Source organism: Crinia signifera, chromosome 7, assembly GCF_055691185.1.
Source record: "Crinia signifera chromosome 7, ASM5569118v1, whole genome shotgun sequence".
In the NCBI taxonomy this organism is placed as follows: Eukaryota; Metazoa; Chordata; class Amphibia; order Anura; family Myobatrachidae; genus Crinia; species Crinia signifera.
In genome coordinates this window covers 108565130-108578941 of record NC_139223.1, presented here as the reverse complement: position 1 = coordinate 108578941, position 13812 = coordinate 108565130, and positions in this window count along the sequence as shown.

Sequence of the window (13812 nt, the reverse complement as noted above, 5' to 3'; positions counted from 1 at the left end):
GATGGCCCCACTTTAGCCGCACTAAGAAGTCAGGAGTGTGGAATCCTGAGCCGGTATCGTGAGTACGGAGTGCAAAAAAAAAAATTGTTTTTAAAAAAAAGAAATTTTTTTTTTCTGTTGACTGGTTACCTGAACTCTGTGATTAAACATGGGGAAAACTGGGCAGGCAAGTGCAGCAGCAAAACTTGAGAAATTTGCAAGAGGTACTCCCCAGACATGGTTAACTACAGGGGAATCCCGACAGTCAGTATCCCCCCGTAAAACTGAGCTATCTGGGACTAGCATATGTGAATCACCGGCTGAGGCCTCTCTCCAGCAGCTCCTGGAAGCAATAAATGGCTGCGAGAAAAGACTGGGGGAAAAAATAGAGAAAACCCAGGCTGATATTGCGTTACTGAGGCAAGAAGTCCAAAGTGTAAACGCAAGAATGGATGAGGCTGAATCAAGGATATCACAGTTAGAGGACTCGCAAAACTCAGTAAAAACCCAAATAAACCAAATAAAAGGGTCTATGGCAGGGATACAGTCCCAGGTCTCCGAAATGGAGGGCCGGTTGAGGCGGAATAATATCAGGCTGGTGGGGGTTCCCGAGAGAACGGAGGGGGGTGCCCCGGAAGAGTGGTTGGAAAAATGGCTGGCAACAAGTTTTGGGAGAGAGGTTTTGTCCCCACAGTTTTGCATTGAAAGAGCCCACAGGGTACCAGGGAGACCTCTGCCACCGGGGGCCCCGCCAAGGATGCTGATTGCAAAAGTAATGAACTTTAGAGACCGGGATGTGATTATCCGCCAGGCTAGGTCAAAAAGCCAGCTGGAAATTAATGGAGCCAAAATCATGATTTTTCCAGACTACTCCAGAGAGGTACAAAAGGAACGTTTGAAATATGTGAACATCAAGAAGAGGCTACGAGACGCAGGGATCCAGTACTCTGTGATGTTCCCGGCAAAGCTCAGAATCATAATTGATGAAGAGACAAAATTCTTTTCCTCAGCAGAGGAAGCCTCTACATGGCTGGAGAACTATAAAGTTAAAAAGAAATAGTAGAAGGCTGACTTTGTGATGGATGGGCTAGATTGATATGGTGACCCGTGGTATAGAGGGGGACCAGGCCCTGGCAGAAGGTCCATGGGTGGGCCAAAATCAAAGGGCTATGATATAGAAATTCTTACCTTAAGTGTATGTTGGCCTGACCCAGTATTGGCTTGTGTAATGATGGTGGCTGGAGGCTTGGCAATAGGAAGGAGGAATATTAAGGGAGATGTTGGGTGGGGGGGGGGGCAGTGGGTGGGAAATTGGGGTTTAATATATAACTTAAAAAAAAAAAAAAAGGGGAGCAGTGCATTCACAGTAGATACGACGCATAAGAGATATGTCAGAGAGCTCACTGTATTGGTGATCACAAGGAAGAAGATTCCAATTTTCGCCCTGCGAATAGAAGGTAATATCCTTAGTGGATATAGGGAGTGAGTGTGGGGTAAGGGTGGTGATAGGGGAGTGAGAGTATGGTATGAAGAGGGGTGGAATGGGTATAAAGTATCCTTTAAATGGGAAGGTATACAGGGAGGGGGGTGGGGGTGTGGGGGGGGAGCTGGGTGGGAATCACTGGCCTATTTAAGAAGAACAGCATTATGTTAAATATTAGGGTTATAAGTAGGAAGCAACGAATATGTACACATAAACATAAATGGTGAAGTTTTTATATTGGAACACCCGCGGCCTTAATGATAAGATAAAGCGGACCACAGTAATGAATCAAATTAAGAAGCACGGTGCACAAATTATATGTCTGAGTGAGACACATTTAATAGAAGATAGAGGTGGTGTGTTAAAAAAACCGTGGGTAGGATCACAATTTCATTCATGTTTCACGAACACATCAAGGGGGGTGTCAGTTTTGATTCATAAAAATGTGCCTTTTAATTGTAAAAGAAAGGCTATAGATAAATATGGTAGATACGTTTTCTTGGAATGTCAGATATATAGTATGGATATATGTATTTTGGCTGTGTATGTCCCTCCACCCTTTCAATATGATGTCCTAGAAAAAGCAGTTGAATTTACGGCCAAGGCAATGGGGACGGAAATTATGTGTCTTGGCGACTTTAACAATGTAATGGACCCAGGCATGGACCGATGGAACCGGGGTGGGGGTGGAAGCAAAGCAGGGAATAAGGGGTTTAATAGGTTCATGATGGACATTGGGTGGAGAGATGCCTGGAGGGAAAAACACCCTGATAGTCAGATGTTTTCATGTTATTCCAGATCATTAGAGGCATTGTCAAGAATTGACATGATCTTCGTCAATGACGGAATGCTCCCCAAAATAGAAAAAATAGAATACCTCCCTCATGGTATATCAGACCATTCCCCCATTTTGGTACAGGTTAGCCAACAAATAGATAGGGGACAGCATATGTGGAAATGCCACCCAAATTGGTTAGAACAAATGGGAACGGGGGCAGAGTTGGAACAGGAATGGGAGGAGTTCTTCTATAATAATACTGAGTCTGCTCCGGAAACTGTTGTATGGGATACAGGGAAAGCGGTAATGAGAGGGTCATTAATTAAACAAATTGCACAAATAAAAAGGGTAACTAGGGAAAAGAAACAGGAACTAGAGAAGAAAAATAATGCCTTAGAGAGGTTGTACTGTCTGGATAAAACGGAAAAAACCAAGGAAGAATGGCTGACAGCAAATAGGGTATGGAAAAAAGAGTTGGAAATAGAAGCAGTAAGACAGCAAAGGTTCCTAGCCCATGGGAAGTATATAAATGATGATCGACCCGGGAGTTATATGGCCCAATTAATTAAAAACTCAATACCCCAAAACCACATAATAAAGCTAGAGGTTGAACCAGGGGTGATGGTGGAATCCACCCCAGAAATTGCACAAGTTTTTGTTAAATACTATAAAGAACTGTATTCATCCTCATTAAGACAGGGGGAGGCAGAAATTAAACAGTTCCTAATGGGGATACCAACCCCGCAAATTAATAAAGAACAGTCTGCAACATTAGAACTGCCCATAACGGTGGAGGAGACAATGCATGCCATTAGGAAACTCCCAGGAAATAAAGCATCGAGATGCGATGGGATACCAGTAGAATTCTTTAAAAAATATAGTGAGAAGTTAGCCCCACGATTAACGGCTTTGTTCAATAATAGCCTAAAAGAGGGTAGGTTGCCTGAATCAATGGATGAAGCCTCAATAGTGGTAATTAAAAAAGAAGGTAAGGACCCATGCAAACCGGATGCATATAGACCAATCTCTTTAATCAACGTAGATGCAAAACTTTTGGCAAAAATACTATCACGAAGATTGGAAACTGTTCTGAATAGTGTCATTCACCCGGACCAAACGGGGTTCCGAAAGGGCATGAGCACAAAAGAAAATATAAGGAGATTATATACAAACCTACAGGCCCAAAAAAAAAAACAGGGGGAGGGGGAAAAAAAGGCAGTTATGCTATTGGATGCCGCAAAGGCCTATGATTGCATAGAGTGGCCATACTTATGGGCCACTCTGTGGAAGTATGGATTCGGCCCCAAATACATCAGTTGGATAAAACTATTATATAGGAACCCTAGGGCACGAGTTCAAGTGAATGGGTATACGACAGAGTCCTTTGGCTTGGCCAGGGGAACGAGGCAGGGGTGCCCACTGTCCCCTGCCTTGTTCAATCTGGCAATTGAACCTTTGGCCTGTCTATTGAGAACAACTCAGGAACTGGAAGGGAATGAGGACAGGAAGGAGATTATCTCAATGTACGCAGACGATATGCTGATTTACTTGAACAATTATAAAAAAGAAATACCAGTAGTTTTAAAAATAGTGGATACCTTTGGGAAGTTCTCAGGTTTGAGAATTAATTGGGGAAAGTCTAATATTATTCCACAAATTGGGCAAGCAAAGGAGAGAAGGGAATGAGCTTTGAGCTGGGTGGATGACACTAAATATTTGGGAATAATAATCTCTAATAAATCAGAACAGTTTCTGGAATTAAATATAGAACCACTAATTAAATCATATCAGGATAAGGTAAAAACCTGGATTAGGTTACCTTTAACGGTAACTGGGAGAATCAACCTAATAAAAATGATGATATTGCCAAAATTTTTGTATGTGTTCCAAAATTCACCTGTCCCAATACCAATAAAATTTTTTAGAAAAATAGATAGTATCACCTCCTCATTAATATGGGCAGGAAAAAGGGCTAGAATAAAAAAAGATACGTTAATTAGGCCAAAAATAATGGGGGGATTGGGACTACCAAATTTTCAGATATATTATATAGCTGCGCAGCTGGTCCATACCCAGGATTGGATTAGCGGGAAAGAGAGTAATCTGGTAAAAAAAATAGTAGCTCAGAACTGTGGAAATATGTCACCCAGGCAGGCAATTATAATAGGAAATCAAAACAAAACAAGAAACCCATTGATAAATCAAGCAAGAAGTACATGGGATAAAGCAAACAAGATAATGGGATTTGAGGGAATTGACCCTGAAACTCCAGTCTGGACTAAAGGGAATAATGGAACAAATAAGAAGGGAAAGAATGATATCAGTGAAGAAGAGATTAGGGCCCCGTGGGGTAAGGTGGGAATAAATAATATCGGACAGGTGTACCAAGCAGGACTGCTAAAAAGCTATAACCAATTGGAAATAGAATATAAACTCCCGAAAGGGTTCTTTTTTCGTTACTTGCAGTTAAGGAGTAATCTTAATAATAGGTATGGAAGTGAAAGATTGATGGTGGCAGATTCCCCCATTAAGAAAATGTTGGATAGAGAAAAGAGAATGAAGGTGTCTGAAATATATAAAATTTTGGTGAATGAACTAATAAACCCCCAAATAGAGAAGCTTAGACAGGATTGGGAGCGGGATTTGGGGGGCTTGAACAATCAAGAGTGGAAGAGGGCATTGGCCTCTCCTACGAGGGCAACAGAAGCTATTAGATATCAGCAGATTCAGCTCTATATTCTGCATAGAGCATATGTCACACCGGTTAAAATGCGGAAGTATGATCCTCGTAGGAGTGATATATGCCCTAAGTGCAAAAAATATCCAGGCACTTTCCTACACCTGGTTTGGGAGTGTGAGGAAGTTAACGATTTCTGGGTACGGATAGGTCAGATACTGAATAAACTGGGAGGGCCAGTAAGGAGGTATGGGGCAAAAATATGCCTTCTAGGTATCAACAGTGATATGGGGAGGGGGGACATTAACAATCAGTTGCTCGAAAAATTGTTGGCAATGGCAAAGGTGATAATTGCAAGGAAATGGTTGGCACAGGAAAAGCCGGAGGTGAGACAATGGCTAAAATTAGTGAATGATACGGTGGAGCACGAGAGACATATGCACATTAGGAGACGAGGAAATACAAATAATTTTGAAAGTATATGGTCACAATGGACACAATCTAAATATTATAACGAATAGAAAGAGTATAGGAATAGGGAATAGGTAACACATGATATAGAAAGTGAGTAAATAGAACCGAGAGTTGGGAGATATAGGTAACAGTGATTTGGGGTGGTGGGATGGGGTGGGGGGAGAGTGGATGAAAGGGTGGGAATGTTTCAGAGTGTCAGGAGTATTGGAATAAGTCTATCTTCATGTTGTGCAAAACTTGTCAGTATTGCTCCTGTGGTATGTATCAAGGTATTTGAATGTTCTGTATGATATGATAATGTTTGTATAATAAAGAAATACTGAATTTGAAAGTATGAGATGCACTATATGTTTTATTAATTGAGTGCACATATGACTTATGTTTCTTTGTATACTATAGGCTCCTTAATAAAGGTCCGTGATTTGGGAGCGAAACTTTGGGACAGACATACGTTAACCCTTTATTTTTGGTGGATCTGATGACTTTGAATAAAAGACTATTTTGCTTTAAATATCAGTAGACTGATTTGTGATACTGGCGAGTGCTCACTATTCCGTACCACCGTGTGCTCAAAACTTGGACTATTTTTGGGCACATGTATTGTGCATGTTCTCTTTGTTGGGCACCCTACTGCTGTTTTTGAGTGTGGTCTTTCCTGTATCTACAGGTTTATTAGCAGGTATTTATTTTCCATCTTATATTCTTAAATACACATAGAGGAAATTTACTAAGGAAAATACACCGGAATTTGGCATATTCATAGGCAGCCATATGCAAACACGACTGACTACACAGCATTTACTATGCCAAAAATATGCCTATTCATATTCATGGCACATTCCTATTTACAAATATGAATGTATACGCCATTGACAGAATATGAGTAGGAATCACCTAATTTACTAAGCAGCCACATGTAAAATATGGGCTCTAATTGCCACAAAAAAATGCCTGGAAAATACAACTCATTTTCCAGGTGTATTTGGCTTATTTATACATCCATGTTATGAGAATAACATGGGTGTCTATGAGCGGTTCCCACGGTAGTCGGCAATGTTAAATTTTAAACATTGCCGCCTATGGAGGGAACCGCTAATTAATGCTGACTGCAAAGTCAAGTGGGGTCAAGTATGTGGTTCACTCCACTTGACTTTGCGGTCAAGATCAATTTTTTTATTTATTTTATTATTTTTTTACACTGAAGCCTGCACAGATCTGACTGATATATACTGGTATATACGGCCGCTAAATATGAATCTTGAGAATATGAATCAGTAAATGCGGCGGATTAGTAAATCTGCTTTATTTTTTATTCGTATTTTCCTGAAAATACAACCGATGCCAATTGATTGACTTCGTACCCGGTATCATTCGCATTTTAGATTCTTCGTTAATTTCCCCCATAATATTTCCTTATTTTCCCTAAAACTTACAGACAGAGATAATTGAATAGGCTTTATAATGTAGCCACAAACACTATGAGGCTCAATCTAAAGAAGCCGCTGACTATTACAAGGCGGAGAAACGCGTAATTGAGCCTGATTCAAAGTGAGGAGTATTCCATCCCCATGTGGGTTGCCAGAGCCGGCCTTAGCCTAAATGACGCCCATGGCAAGATTTTGGCTGGTGCCCCCTAGCACCACTACTAGTTCCGCCTCTGACCATGCTCCCCTTTCACAGCACCATCAACCCTCATCATAGCAGTCATAATTTTGGTGCTCCTACCCGCAATATTTAAATAGAAACAGTGCACACATTCGGTGCGCAGCCCATACAGGGGTGTGTTCTTGCTGGGAAGGGGCGTGGCCACACAATAGTACCCCCAATTCAAATTATGCCACACAGTAGTGCAACTTTATTCACATTATATCATGCGATGGTGTCCCTTATTCACATTACATCACACAGTAATACCACTTTACCTTATGTACATTACTCCTCACATTATTCACATTATACCCTTAGAAAAAAATCCTGAGAAAATATTGTATTTAAGCACCTCCATGGCCATACTGCAACTCAGCACAAAGCAGTGTGTACAGGGCAGAGGAGAAGAGCTACAGCTGCTGCAGTCACTTAAGGGGAGGGGGCCTGGGGCCTCCACTGGGCACTTCCATCAGACTTTGGCCTGGGTAATTTGTACCCCCTACCCCTTTCTCTCGGCACCCCTGATAATACCACACAGTAATGCCCCTTACACATGACACACATTATTAATGTCCTTATAACCATAATGCCCCTTACACATTATGCCAACCTTTATTAATGCCCTTACACATACACATAATGACACACATAATGCCCCTTACACATATGTTGCACATTATTAATGCCCTTATACACATGACACACGGGATCTTTCGATGATTAAAATTATATGTGGCATGAATATATTCTGTGTGTGACTGTGGCTGTACCTGCATACAGAATGCTATGTTACAGTGATTTCCATGAATACACTATTTCATATGCAGATACAGCCTCACTCACACACAGAATATAGGAATGCTGCATATCATTTTAATCAACAGAAGCTGCTGATGCCCTTAGGCATTCCAAATGCCATAGGCAATTGCCTAGTTTGCCTATGCCTAAGGCCGGCTCTGTGGGTTGCTATATTGTGAGATGAAATACCATCAAAAAGAGAGAGTGCATCTCCGGACCTCCTGCTCGGCCACACAGCTGCATTATAAGGATTTACCAGCAACTGCAACCAGCAGGTGATATTATCATCATAAGGTCTGTATGCTCCCTAAAAATAACGCACAGGAGCGTTCACTATTTCTCCATATTTAAATCCTGAAGGAGACTCTTTATATGTGTACAAACGAGACTGTGTCATATAAGCCTCATACATGACATATTAAATCCTAGCATCCCGCCCAAAAGCCTCATACAGTATTCAGAATTATTTTACACATATGGGACGGCTACACTAAAATTGATCCAGCGGCATGAATTCTTGTGCAGATCATGACATTTTCCTAGTATATTTTATGCTGCTTTCAGACCGCATAACTGGCTTTGACCCTGTATTTGAAAATGTTTCCAAAAACGGGTCTGCCAGGTAAAACCCCTTTCACACCGCCTCTCTTAAATGGTATATTACCGTCTATATGCCGATTTTTTTTTTACATAATCCCTTTTCAGCGTACCTGGCAGACCCGTTTTTGGAAACATTTTCAAATACAGGGTCAAAGCCAGAAGCATTTCTAACCCCCCAAACAACAGAGGCATCCTCGATCCTCCCCCCCTCATGAAGCATCATATCACCCCCCCCCCCCTAACCGGGGCAGTGCAGGGCAGTCCCTGCAGCATGTGTGATATCAGCAGCGGGGTCCCTGCGGCGTATGGGAACTGCTAGTTCCCTTCTGCTACAGGGACCCCGCTGCTACCGTAAAAGCACCTTTTCCTGCAGCTCCTGCTCCGGGCATAAGGTAATGCTATTCTGTGCTCCTGGATTCCCCCCTTAGTCTGCAGTAGATGGCCACTGGGCTTTCCGGCCACTCCACAGAGCTAGACAGCGGGATGCAGGGAGCCGCACATGGTGCTTGTGGCCCGCAGAGCTGTGTGCGTGACTGAGATTGCCCAGCGTGCGGGCGTGGCATGCCATTTCCGTGCTGTGCCATGATGTGTGCGGGGTGGGTAGGGAGGAGGGGGTGGGGGGGGGAGAGGATGCCTCGTGGGGGGGGGGGGGAGAGGATGCCTCTCTCACTCGTGCATATCTAATGAGCAGGTCATTAAATATGCACGCAGCGGGACCACTATTGGCTGGGTCCTAAATAATGTTTCAGACCTGTTCAGACAGCAAAAAAACAGGTCTGAAACAGGTAGGACCCTGCTTTTTTACCATTTTCAAATACCGGATTTTTGGAAACGGAAAAATTAATTCTGCACCTTTCAGACCGCACATATTACCATTTTCAAACAGTTAAAAATTGGCAATATACCGGGTAAAAAGTGCGGTCTGAAAGGGGCATTACAGTGTGTGGGCAGTGTATGTGATTATATATTTGTAATATTTATTTTCTATTAATTTTTAATTTTATTTTAATATTTTTTCTGTATATGTGTATTTTATATTTTATATGATCATATTTAGGAGATTAATTATAAAATAAACAGTGTATATTTAATTATTGAATCCACTTGCAGTGGCAAACTCAGGATTTTTAGAGGGGGAAAAAAAATCTCCCACTCTGCATTGGAGTAAGTATGGGAGTCTGGGGATTGGTAACAGCCCTAAAAATTGTTATACACTGGATACAGTATGGAATACAGTATTCATATTTAACAGTACAGATGATCTTTTAGTATAGACTGTTTCAAACATTTAAATAAAATAAGTGGTCAGGAAAAGGTTAAACATATAATAAATAAATAAAAAAACATAATAGAAACAGTACTGCGCTTTCTAAGCTCACAATCTCCCACTTCATGGTAAGGCTCCTGTCTCTTCTTCCTGGTAGCTACTCTTATTCAGTCCGAAAGGTCCGTTTAAGAAAAAAAAAAAATTGTGTTTTAACACCCCTACATGATTAAAAGGATCACCACATTGGGTCTGCTATCATTACTTGTAATAATTGTATTTAGACATACTACACCAGGACAGGCCACCTTGTGGCTCGCCAGATGCTGTGCAACTACAAATCCCAGCATGCCTTGCCACAGTTTTAACACTCCCTTATAGCAAAACTGTGGCAAGGCATGATGGGATTTGTAGTTTGACAACATCTGGAGAGCCACAGGTTGGCCAGGCCTGTACTACACATTTTTTTTTTTTCTTCCGTTTTATGTACACTTCTGTGAGATACTTTGACCACGGAGTGAATTTCTGCTCATTAGACCTCCAAACTCATGTATCTACCATTTTGTGTTGGTTTATACTATATAGTGATATTTACTGTGCCACCCTACATAAATAATGTTTATTTTGTCCCTATGCATTCTTTATTGACTAGTAAATGAAAATAATAATACTATTACCTCACATTTACTGTATGTTTGCCCATTAAAGAGGAGGTTTTTTTGCACTTGCGCTGCCAGAAACTGATATGTAATTAACCTGCGATCCGCACTGAACAGAAGGACACCAGGGCACAAGATGATATAACAAATTTTATATATGAAAAAGGATATAAAATACACAAATATACATATAAAAAGTAAATATTGAAAATATATAATATATAGGCAGATAGCATATAATCAAAAATCAAGGGTTACTCATATGCAAATGAGGTCCCATGAAACAAAAGAATGGGTTAAAAATAGCCAGCAACACCAGTGAGGTTATATAGTCCGCAAATAAGCATAGCAGCACAGTTAGCATATAGTGGTATCAGCCAGATAGTATGTAGCAGAGATGGTTGGGTTAATGACAGAATGGAGCAGGATTTTAATAAGCCAGAAATATTTGAAGCAGTTTGTTAGAATGGAAGCTCAAATGCGATATGCCTGGTTAAGCGCTTGTAGCGCTGGATGGTATAAAGTCAGGTAGCGCAGAGACGTTCCTTAAAGTATGCTCACCCTCCTTGATGTTTTTGGAGACGGTGGGGCGGGGAGCCCAGATGACCGTGGGCTCTACCCGCTGTAGGTGGTAACTGGCGTCCTTTGATCTCCAAACGTATGGCTGTCAGGTTGTAAGCCGGTGTATTTAGCAGCAGTGGCTGAGTATACCAAGCGGGAGTCTGCCGCTGGAAGCCGGAGTGAAAACAGCGCGGCCTCGCTGTTTTCACTCCGGCTTCCAGCGGCAGACTCCCGCTTGGTATACTCAGCCACTGCTGCTAAATACACCGGCTTACAACCTGACAGCCATACGTTTGGAGATCAAAGGACGCCAGTTACCACCTACAGCGGGTAGAGCCCACGGTCATCTGGGCTCCCCGCCCCACCGTCTCCAAAAACATCAAGGAGGGTGAGCATACTTTAAGGAACGTCTCTGCGCTACCTGACTTTATACCATCCAGCGCTACAAGCGCTTAACCAGGCATATCGCATTTGAGCTTCCATTCTAACAAACTGCTTCAAATATTTCTGGCTTATTAAAATCCTGCTCCATTCTGTCATTAACCCAACCATCTCTGCTACATACTATCTGGCTGATACCACTATATGCTAACTGTGCTGCTATGCTTATTTGCGGACTATATAACCTCACTGGTGTTGCTGGCTATTTTTAACCCATTCTTTTGTTTCATGGGACCTCATTTGCATATGAGTAACCCTTGATTTTTGATTATATGCTATCTGCCTATATATTATATATTTTCAATATTTACTTTTTATATGTATATTTGTGTATTTTATATCCTTTTTCATATATAAAATTTGTTATATCATCTTGTGCCCTGGTGTCCTTCTGTTCAGTGCGGATCGCAGGTTAATTACATATCAGTTTCTGGCAGCGCAAGTGCAAAAAAACCTCCTCTTGTCTAGCTTTCTAGTGAGTCATAAGCAGACTCACTTGCCCCTGCTGCAGCCTTAACCTGATATATATATTTTCTTTAATTAACATTTTTAATTTATACTTTTATTATTTAAAGCGCCGGGTCCTGCGGGTTTGTGGAGATTACTTAGGAGTGTCTCCCATACCCTCAGATTTTCATGTTTGCCCATTAAGTCAAACTAAAAAGAAACACTTCATTCAGACAGCTCATTGGTGACAAGTTTATTTCTAAAACGTAATAAAAATGTTTCCATAAAATAATTTTAGTGGATTCTAAAGAACTGTGTATGTCCTATTAGCTGAGATATCAGATCTATGGGAGGAATTGGAAAGAGATGCAATACTTGTTTTATCCGATTTCCTTCCATTAAGAAGAATAGCTTCTATTTCAGGGCTGCTCACGTCTTCATCTGTAATTTTTTTTTTTTACCTTTCTGTGTGTTAAATAGAAAGATGTTAATTACTTAGCGAAATTAGCCTGTGCTGTTAATTTGTATGAACTCACAGGTTCCCTGACATCATCTCACAAGATCAATCACAGTTGTTTTTAGATTTTAAGAGGCCCTCAGGGAGAGTCGGTCAATGCTCCCCCCCCTCCATCCCTGCTCTAACCAGGCCTTGCTGTATATTAATGTGCTGGCAATGTCAGACCTGGGAGGCAGACGTGTATTGACCTGAAAACACTTTGTTTATCCCAAATAACACTGTCTTGCATTTATTTAGCAACTCAGGATAGATGGAGCCTTGTTAACCTCCTCAGTGCTGGGGGCTCTAGGCAGGCCGGCCACCTCTGCCCTCTAATTGCAGTGTTATACTGTATATAGTATATGACAGCATTCAGAGAATGATGGCAGAGCTATACATTTAAGAAAAGTGTGCAAACATTTATTATTAATATTGTTATTATTATTATGATATTATACAAAGAAAACCCTCAGAGAACATACAATGGGGGTGATTCAGCATGACTCAGTAGGCACCGTAAATTCTCTGCTTACTGAGCGGTTTAACACTGCCCCCCTCATCATCCGAATGGCCACATTTGCATGTGAATAGTGCTCGCTGACACATCCATTCAGAGGTGGCCATACGGGAGAAAAATCCTTCGATGTTCACCACCGATCGAAGGATTTTTCGCCCGCTTGCTGAAAAAGTCAATCTGATCTGACCGAATAGGGGGCGGATGCGCCATTCCCCTGTCCACCCACTGCCTGCTCCCCCATGCAATGGACTCAGCGATTGTGAAGGCATTCGTACAGTGACCCTGCACATGCATATAATCAAGAATACACATGTGCAGAGCCGTATTTGCGCCAGGGACCGAGTGCTGCTATATCACTCCCAATGTTTGTTAATTAAGTTTGAATCTACTGGTCCTCCTTTATTTCTGACTGCTGGGTATCAACGTGTAAGCAGCTAATCCAATACAGAGGTCATCAAGTACTGTACAAGTAACTAATAAACTATCTTTAGATTATTATTTTATTACATTTGTTATACTTACTAGTGCTTGAAGCAGACATTTTAAAATGGGGATATGGAAAAGATGAAGGCGCTCAGAAAAGGGCGTGTGGCCACTCAAAAAGTGTCCTTAAGTGTAGTGCACCACACCATATACCACTTATACACATTATAGACAACTAAAGCAAGACCCCTTTTACTATTACTAGTGCCCCTTACACATTATGCTGCACAGTAGTGACAGCAGGGTCACAGAGATAGGGAGAGTGACAGCAGGGATACGGGGACAGAGAGAGAGAGTGACAGTAGCTACACAGGGACAGAGAGATGGACAGTGGTAACACAGGGACAGGCAGAGAGTGCAGTGCATTTGCACATGAGAAAACTGTCCATCCGAAGGGAGTGATATGCACCCTGCTGGCTCACTCAGGTCCAGATGTATCTAGCTAAAAAAAGTGATACAATAGACAGTTATATGCAATCAGCCAATCAGCTCCTTAATGCCATGTTAC